Raw genomic sequence first — 10,488 nt, 5'->3', positions numbered from 1 at the left:
AAAGGAATTAAAAATCCATTTCTCCAAAATTGAGATTTTACTCAAGCCTATTTTATATGCACCAACTCATAAGTAAAACGATATTTGAACAGGGACACCTAAGAATGCTCAGAGCAAATTTTTATGGCCTCCATTTCAATGGCGGATGCATATATATGAGCACTCGCACAAATAATAAACGCAAAACAGGCATGTTTTTCTTATTACAACCTTACAACGTGTTGGGATAGACGCTAGAACAGTTTAAGAGATTTTTGTTTCTGATGGAAGCGCCCACCGTTCGAGTTATGATTATTAGCATAGAAAATGCCATTTCAACGTTTCCGCAAGAAATAAGTAAAGAGAGAAGCATCAGTCCGCAACAAAAGGTGAACTTGCGCTTCTGCAGCGAAACCGCGGGACGAATGTAGTAGAGCTTTGCTTTAAAAATTGGGTCCATCTCCCCGCGAGGGAGACTCGAGTAAATGCGTCGCATAGGGGCAGGGTGTATTGCGTAACGTTTGGAGTTTGGGGAGTTGGTGGTAGTGAATGCGTTGTACCAGCAGCTTCTTGACGTAGTTTGAATGAGTCAAAGATATAAGGCGTGTTCGTAGCCTCCCATTCTGTGTCGGCTTTGTGGCGCAGTGGGTAGAGCACCATGTACATTGCGTTCCGCCCGCAGGGTCGATGGATTGAAACCAGGCGCCGGATGGTATTTTTTTATATAGTGTAGGGGGAGGGGTGCCGACTACGACTACGGACGTACACACGGGTGATATTGTGAGTTACTGAAATGCTCTGCATTTAAAAACGCACTTCTATGAAATATTTGAAGTTGCCATACCAACAGAGCCTTGTGAATGATGAAGCCTGAATGTTAATTTAGTTGCGGTGTTTGAAATTGACATTAGTCACACTTGGGATATGACTCATTTGGTTAAGTACAATCGCCAGCATCCAAGCAAACACGGATTTCGTCGGGTTTTTCTTGCTGAACGCAGCTTGTTGAGTTCATACATGACTTGGCTCTAGCAAAAAATAAGCTTAATGTAGCTGGCTATTTTCTTGGGCGTCAAAAAATCATTTGACGGTGTTTCATACCACCTTGTTGTTAGTACATTGCTGGCAATAAACTGAATGAATCGGTTATTGCATGGATAGCCGAGTAAATCTCCATAAGACAGCAGCTGGTCGCTCTCAATGGTTGTTCGTCCGGATATGTTACTGCGACCTCAGGAATTCCCCAAGACTCAGTTGCGGGCCCTCTTTCGTTTGTGTGGCCTCAAATCTTTGTTAAAAATGTTCGTGAATGACGGTGTAATTTACAGGACTATAGCGAATGAACGTGATTCAAAATACTTGCAGCATGATTCAAATTAAGAACATCCTGGTGTGCTGATTAAGAAAAGTCGTTGAATCTTAAAACGCGTGCCAACGTAAACTTTACAAGAAAACCTTCATTCCAGTTGAATGCGTATAGAGTAAATTACACTGCTGTAAGAACGGCCGGGGATTATAAATAACGAAGAGTTTATTTAACGAGTTGTTAGAGAAATAGGCACGTTCACAACATAAAAGTTACGGCTGCACGTGTTTTTGGCTTTCCAAAATAAAATTTCAGCGAACCTCCACCTCACATAAAAGAACAACTGTATTTCACTCATGTGCGCTCAATGTAGGAGTACGCATGTGTTTTCTGGGATCCCTACAGCAAAGAGCTGGTTGATACGCTCGAAAACATACAGAATAGGGCAGTGAGATTCGTATTAGGTACTGGCACTGTCAACTTAGGATGAGGGAAAGCAAAAGTAAACCTAAATGGTAAGACGGGAAAGATCATAGACGATACCTGAGGTTGTTATTTTTTTGTTATATCTATCATTCGAAAACTGAAATAGAAGGGGAGAAGTATATCCAAGCGCCATTCTACATATTCCAAAGTGGGATCGCTAGCTTGAAGCAAATTATTAACCTTCCTTTATGGTGACGCCTTGCACGATTCATTTTATTTTAGATCAAGATGAGAGTGTAATTATCTTCCGCGTATGATTTTATCCACTGTTTATAATGACGATTTTCACCGCGCTTTGTAGAATTTTTTGTTGTTTGGTCTCATATTTAATGCTTAGTGTTATGTATCTCCCTGCTGTAATGCATGCAAGGGTAAGCAGGTATCAAAAAAATAAATTAATAATAAATAAACAAATAAATAAACTAATTAATAAATAATAAATAAATAAACTTGCGGAGCCGCAAGTTCGCCTCCCACAGATAGAGAACCCTACGCATTCAAACTTGACAAATGAAATATTTATTGCTTTATTCGTTGCAGTATGCAATGCTTGCTGTATGAATACTACAATTGCTAAGTTATTTGTTTGAAAGAACTATGAAACTCTGGTGTTACGCCTTTCCTTGTGGGAACACAGAGGGAAACAACTGCAGCCATCTGAAGAAGGGCGTCATTCGCAACACATCTAGAATTTTCTTAACGTAGGACGACTTTAGAGGAAAATTAAGTTCTTTAAGACTACTAGGAGTGTGCACGTAACTCATGAAAACAACATAAAAAATATATTAAAACTGAAAGTACTTCTTTGATCTCTTCTATGATTAGCGCTGTGAAAGATCATCAGAAAAGTTGATCGAGTAGAAAATTTCTTTGCAAGAAAAATGGGCAAATACTGTAGATACGTTTTGTGTGAAGTAAATTATATTGAATGCTGCTGATTGTTTTGTGGAGTGCCGAACCGCATCATAAAGGCATTCCCACCGGTTTTATATACAAAAAAACTGGTCAAGCAGCTGTTGTAAAAATAGTTGATTTCGTGAGAGCATGAAAGTGCTCAGAAAGATTGCCTAAATAAAACTTTCTAAAAGCGGCCCTTTCAACTTTGTGACATTCAACAGCCTCCCGCAGCCCCCCCCCCACTCCTTTCCCGTTTATTGCAGATAAGCCACGCCACAGAAAATAATAGGACATGGACAATACATCCATTCCAGCTCTACAAAGAACGAAGTATATTCTCTAGTCGACAGTAAAAGAGCGACAGCAATACAGGAACGACGATTTGTGAGCACTGCTTAATAAATGAATTTTGGTGTCAACTGACGCTGATAATTAAGCATGGCTGCGCTGAAGGCTGGACGGCTGGTGGTTACGCGCGGGCTCGCTTTCATGTGGTTGCATTGAACCCAAAATGCTGGGTTTGTGTTTCTGCATAGTGCGACTGAGTCATCTACTTGCGCGACATGCAGTGACCGGCCTCAGTACAGTTAACGTACTGTGGCTTAACTCCAATGCCCGTAGCACGGCCGTATTTCCGGGAGCTTTAGTCCGGCTGGAGTCTGTCGACCCCATCTCGGCTATCCTCTGGTGGCCGTACTTCGGCCGTACACGCGTGGCTTCGGAATGGCCGGAGCCCTGCGGCTGGAATCTGGCCGTATGAACGAATGCCGGTCGACTGGCCGACACTCACTGGCCGTTGCACAGCCATGGGAGTACGGCCGTAAACGGCCAAAAGTTCCACATGTGGACACGGGCTGAACATGGCTGCCGGAAAAAGGCCGGACAGAAAATCACCGGCCAAAATACACGGGCCTAATTTAGGGCGAGTAGTCGTGTGCTGCCTGGGATATACATAGGGGTCCTTATTTTCGGAGATAATTTGTAGTAAAATTCTTAGGTTGGTGGGGCCTTTCGTAGTTATTTCTTAGCGTAATTGTGCTGTTTGTCGTAGTTTAAAGGTGCTAAAAATCCTATTCTCCGAAATTGATATTTTATTCATTCGTATTTTATATGCTGAAAATCATAAGTGAAATGATATTTGAACAGGGACACCTAAGAACGCTCAGAGCAAATTTTTATTGTCTCCTAGATTTAAACGGCAGATGCGCATATATGAGCACTCGCACAAATATTAAACGCAGACAGGCACGTTTTTCCTATTACAACGTTAAAACGTGTTGTTATAGACGCTATAAATATTTGCGAAATTTTTGTTCCTGATGGAAGCGCCCTCCGTTCGAGTTATGATTTTCAGCATAGAAGAGGCACTTTCAATGTTTCGGCTAGAAATAGGTAGAGCGAGAGCCATCAGTCTGCAACGAAAAGGCTCTTCTATGAAATCCACGGATGTGTAAAGGACTGCTAGCGTCTGGATTGCGTTTAGATAAAAGGCCTGAAATTGTCACTTTTTCTGTTTTATGTAAAAACTTTTGATGGTGCATCCCACCTGCTAAACGCAAAATGAGTACGTAAAAAGCAGGCATGTCACGGCACGTGCCTCAGAAGCTCTTTGTGCCCAGTTCAATTATCCTTATTGAGGTGAGTATACTGCTCTTGCATATTTGTGTACTTGTACAGGTTTTCAACGTCCGACATACGTTTGCGCTGTTGCCACGTTTGTTTGGCACTGCAAAACACAGTCACCTCACCCGTAAAATAATCCGAATAAACACTCTTGTGAAGCAGCAAAGTGAAGCAGCAACACTCTTGTGAAGCAGCAAACTGTGATGGAGTACGCGCCATAATTTGTCTGGAGTGCGATGTCATAGAAAAGCTAAGGTATTCTACTTAACCCAAAGACAAAATTTTCAATGTGAAGATCATTTTGGGGATGAAGTTAAATCTCAGTGCTCACCTAAAATCCTCCACAAGTGCGTAATCAGCAGCCATTTTGGCACACAGAACTGTTATTCACTGAAGTTAAAAAATTGCTAGTGACGCTACTGTGAAAGAAAACATAGGCGTGGTGCTGGCTTTTGCGTTTTCCGCCCATGACGCATTGTCAGTAGCACTTTAAACAAATGCGGAGAAATTTACCACATTAAATACCAATTATCTCTACCCTAGTAGTTTCGGACATTTATATAGGAGCACTGGGAATAGTTTAGAAGAATTATTTCCGATAAATAATATTTATTCAGTGTTTTAAAATTGCGTAAACACTCAAAGAAATGGTTAATATTTTAACCATTCAAGTGGAATTATACGAACTTGCAGTTGAAGTATATTACGAATGTACTGGCCCAAACAAGGGCTAGTTTCATGATGTATGCTGGGTACAGAGCGAGTGCAAAGGCGTTCGTTATGCTGAAGCAAAATTTATGGCATGCGCGATTTTCTTCTCACTTCGAAAAACATACATGACCATCTTTTTCTCAAAGACACCTTATGCAGCATCATCGTAAGGATAGAATTGGGACCTTCAAACATACCTGGCGCTGCTTTTTTTGCTCACTCGCAAGCACCATCTTTTTATTGTCAAGCAACAATTACCTTGAATGTTTATTGTGTGGTTTAGATTTAGACGTCGGATGTAAGTGAGGGAAATACCAATACAAAGGTATAGTGCACAGCGAAACTCGTGTTGTGAATCCCATGAACAGGCGTTCATGTCATAATATATCTTGTGGAAAACTGTTCATGAGTTTTCATGGATGTTTAAACTCATGACCCCTCTTTCTTGGGTACCTTAAGGCACTTGACCCACATGTAAAATCAGGTGCTCTTACTTCCAATGAACTGTGGAATTCTAAAGAGCACTAGTGCGGAATCAGTTTCAGTATGGTGCCCCAGCAACCTCAAGTACGCATTAAAATTTGCGACCTAGCGAATTGCTTTTCTTATTTACTATGTCAATATTCTCCTCTCGTACCTCAGTGTTATTGCACTGTAATGTGTTTATGAACCACACGCAAGGTAGACATTATAGGGTATTCGTTTTAGATACGTAGTTCTAGTTCTGTTTGGAACGTTTCAAGATATTGTAACCATATTGTAACTTCGTCAGCTCTACAGGCAATCAACTGCAGCTGTTGCGATTATGTTTCCAAACCCTTTGAATGGCCTGCAAATGGTATGGGGTGTGTCAATTTCTTACAGGTTTATAAAGCACGCTGACAAAAATTCGTGTTCCTTTACTGTGATTTTATTATAGAGAGTGACGATATTGCGCAAAAAACGGCTCTTAAACACATGTTGGGATCCTTAGCTGTTGTGAGTCTTGGTGTCTGCCTACATTGAAGGAGTTATGTGGGTGAATTGGTCTCCTTGGGCAGAGGCAAATGATCTTCGCTTACAAGACAGCGACATTGTAATTAGTAATGAATACAGTAGAAACGATAAATCAGCTGGAGTCATAGGTGCTGGTTGATTATCTTATTCAATTTCAGAAGCTTGGGATTCTCGCCGTTGCCCAAGTGGCTCAGATCCCAGGCGGCACAGAAAGTGTGTGCGAAGACCGGCCCGTTTATGGCCGCTTTTTGTCATGTCTGGCTAGCATCCAGGTTCCGGAAGCCACTGATCATACGATCAGCGGCCAACATTCGGCATCGAGTGCTTCGGTATTCCTCCGGCCATCCGTGTTAAGAGGCACGATGGCACCTACCTGGCTTCCAGATATTCAGTTCACTTTCGGCTGCCGATGTTGCGAAAGAGAACGGCCGAAGTACGGCATTTGGGCATTCGTTTTCCCTTCTGGAAGCGGTATTCAGCCGAAGTATGGCAAGCGACCGGCCACAGAATATCCGTATTTATGCGGCATTTGGTGTTCGAAAGGAGGCCGGCCGGAGTACGGCTGCCTCCCATTTGCTCTTTGAACGGTGAACCGCGCATCCGGCGGCAGAATATTCCTTTTCTTCTGGCAACCGGTGTTACACAGGAGACCGGCGGACGCATGGCTCCCGAATGTACATGTTTTATTCGGTTAGCGGTCCACGGCCTAAATTCGGCAAGCGAACGGCCGCAGAATTTTTGGCAACCGGTGTTCAAGAGCAGACCAGCCTACGAAAGGTCTCAGGTATTCAGGTCTCAGGTCTCAGGTCTCAGGTCTCAGGTCTCAGGTAAGGTCTCAGGTCTCAGGTCTCACGTCTCAGGTAAGGTCTCAGCCTACGTAAGGTCTCAGGTCATTCTTTTGATAAGCGGCGTACAGCCGAAACACGGCACGGGTCTGGGCGCCGATAATTCATGCCCAGACGTGTGTGGAAAGAGACCCGCCGGTGTAGGATCAGTTTTTCCCTGGGTGAAGAAAGAGCCGTTAGGGAGCCGAATGACGCAGACACCTTTTTTATCCGCTCGCGGTTTCTACGGTTTAAATGAACGAAGTTCGTTTGTCAAGCAGTAATGATATTCTAGGTGAACGGGCAAGGTGCAAGGACTCACTGGACCTTACCAGGGAACCTTTTAGGCCATCAGAATGTCATTTATTGCCACAAGAAGACTGTGCCACAGCGACGGGTGAGCGAAGCCTCGCCAGTCATAACCACTACCACGCCTAGCGCGCCAGCTTCGTCGACACATCAGCTCGAGGCTATTCGCCCCCTCAAGAAATGGAGACCATTGGAGACATCGACCCGGCATAGATGTTCGATCCGAGGTGGTGGTGGTTAACCAAAATAAGTGGCCTTAAAGGGCGTCGAGCAAGCCGCCGCCACGCAGGACCTCAACCGGCGCCATGTCGAGACTCCCCACCAAAGAAAGGCAAGGTCACGCTAAACCGCAAGGTTGCGGCTATTCTTCTGACAATAATACTGCGAAAAACAACCTTGCACTATTTTGTTGGTGATAAACGTAGCAGAGGCTAAGCTCGTGCATTCGCAGGCTCAACTTCGTGCCCTGCTTCATGGGATTTGATGATTGTCTATTTAGAGACACGTGTTATTTTAAATTTGCCATACAACAGAGCCTTGTGAATGACCAAGCCTGGATGTTAATTTAGTGGCGGTGTTTGAAGGTGAGCTTAGCTACACTTCGGAAATGACTCATTTGTTTAAACATAATCGCCAGCACCCTCGCAAACCCGGATTCTTGCTCAACGCAGCTTGTTGAATTCACGCACAATGTGGCTCTCGCAATAGATAAGCCTAAAGTAGTGGGCTGTATTTTCTTGTACTGCAAAAAAAAGCATTTGAAGGTGTTTCATATCAGCTTCTTGTTTATGCATTGCAGGCTATAAACTGAATCAATCGGTTATGGGATGGATAGCTGAGGATAGCGACAGCAGACAGTCGCTCTCAATGTCTGTTCGTCCGGATATGTTCCCGTGACCTCAGGAATTTCCCAATGGTCAGTTGCGGGCCCTCTTTTGTTTCTGTTATAAATAAATGTTATTACCATTGGCCTCAAATCTTTGTTCAAATGTTCGCGAATGACTGTGTAGTTTACAGGACTAGAGCGAATGAACGTGATTCCGAATACCTGCTGTATGATTGTAATTTAACATGCTGGTGTACTGATTCAGAAAAGTCATTGAATGTTAAAAAGTGTGTTAACGTCACATTTGCAAGAAAAATCTACATTCCAATTGAATACGTATACCATAAATTACACTGCTTTAATAACGGCTGGGGAATATAACTAAGTAGGAGTTTATTTACGAGAGGTCAGAGCTTAAATAGGCACATTCACAACACGAAAGCTACGGCTGCACGTGTTTTTGGGCTTTTTGAGATAAAATTTTTGCGAACCTTCATCTGCCTTAAAAGAACAGCCATATTTTACTCATGTGCGCTCAATGTTGGAGTACGCATGTGTTTTCTGGGATCCCTACACCAAAGAGCTGATTGATACGCTGGAAAACACACAGAATAGGGCCGTCCGATTCGTATTAGGCAATTGGCTCTGTCAACTTAGCATGAGGGAAAGTATAAGTAACTTGAATGGTAAGACGGGAAAGATCAGAGACGAAACCTCAGGTTGAAATTTTTTCGTAATATTTATCATTCGAAAATTGGAATAGAAGGGGAGAAGTATATCCAAGCGCCACTCTACATATCCCAAACAGGGACCGCTAGCTTAAAGCAAATTATTAACTTTTCTTTAAAGGTGACGCCTTGCGCGATTCTTTTATCTTAGATAAATACGGGAGTGTAATTATCTTCCACGTTTGATTGTACCAACTCTTTATAATGCGATTTTCACCGCGCTTTCTGGAAATATTTTGTTATTTGGTCTCATACTTTATGCTTAGTGTTAAGTATGTCCCTGCTATAATGCATGCCAAAGCAAGCAGGTATCAAATAAATAAATAAACTTCCGCAGTCACAAGTTAGCATCCGAAGGGTTAAGAACCTTATGCATTCAAACTTGACCAATGAAATATTTATTGTTTTATTCGTTGCAGTATGCAAGGTTTGCTGTATGAATACTACCATTGCTATGTTATTGGTTGTAAACAAATTATGAAACTCTATTCTTACGCGTTTCCCTGTGTGAACACAGAGGGATACAAGCCAAGGCGGCACATAAAATGTGTCCCAAGACCAGTCCGTCTATGGCCGCTTTCTGGCATGTCCGGCCAGCATTCAGGTTCTGGCAGCCACTGATCATACGATGAACGACCAACATTCGGCAATCAGCGCTTCGGCATTTCTCCGGCCGCCCGTGTTCAGACGAACAATGGCAGCTTCCCGGCTGCCAGATATTCAGTTCACTTCCGGCTGCCGATGTTGAGAAAGAAATCGGCCGGAGTCTGACTTCAGGGCATCCGTTTTTCCGTCGGGAAGCGGTGTTCAGCCGAATCACGGCAAGCGACTTGCCACAGGGTATCCGTATTCTTGTGGCAGTTGGTGTTCGAAAGGAGACCGGCCGTAGTGCGGCTACCGTCCATCCGCTTTTTCAACGATGAACCGCGCGTCCGGCGGCACAATCTTCGTTTTCTTCGGGCATCCGGTGTTCTAAAGGAGACCGGCCGACGTACGGCCTCAGAATGTACGTTTATTATTTGGTTACCAGTCCTCGGCCGAATTACGGCAAGCGAACGGCCGCAGAATTTTGGGCAACCGGTGTTTAAGAGGAGACCGGCCTTCGTAAGGTATCAGGATATACGTCATTATGCGAACAACGACGCGCGTCTGGGCGCCGAGAATTCATGCACAGACGTGCTTGGAAGAAGACCCGCCGATGTAGGACCGGTTTTTCCGTGGGTGATGAAAGAGCCGTTAGGGCGCCGAATGGCGCATACACGTTTTTCATCCGCTCGGTGTTTCTGCGTTGTAAATGATCGAACTAGGTTTGTCAAACAGTAATGAGCGTTCTAGGTGAACGGGCAAGGTGCTAGGACTCACTGGACATTACCAGGGAAACGTTTAGGATATCAAAATGCCATTTATTGCCACAAGAAGACTGTGCCACACCGACGGGGGAGCTAAGCTTTGCCAGTCATAGCCGCTACAATGCGTCGCCCGTCGGCTTCGCCGACGCATCAGCCCGAGGCTATTCGCCCCCTCAAGAAATGGAGACCACTGGAGACATCGACCCGGCAGCGATGTCCGACCCGAGATGGTGGTGGTTCACCAAAATAAGTGGCCTTAAACGGTGTCGAGCAAGCGGCCACCACGCAGGAGCTCAACCGGTGCCATGTCAAGGACTCCCCACCAAAGAAAGGCAAGGGCGCGCAAAAGCGCAAGTTTCCGGCTATTCTTCTCACAATAATACCGCGAAAAACTATGTGCACTATATTGTTTGTGATAAACGTAGAAGAGGCTAAGCTCGTGCATTAAAAGGTT

The sequence above is a fragment of the Haemaphysalis longicornis genome, unplaced genomic scaffold (assembly GCF_048455015.1).
Source record: "Haemaphysalis longicornis isolate Haplotype H1 unplaced genomic scaffold, Haemaphysalis longicornis Haplotype H1 scaffold_2, whole genome shotgun sequence".
NCBI classification, from domain to species: domain Eukaryota; kingdom Metazoa; phylum Arthropoda; class Arachnida; order Ixodida; family Ixodidae; genus Haemaphysalis; species Haemaphysalis longicornis.
Note: the sequence above shows the minus strand (reverse complement) of the source record.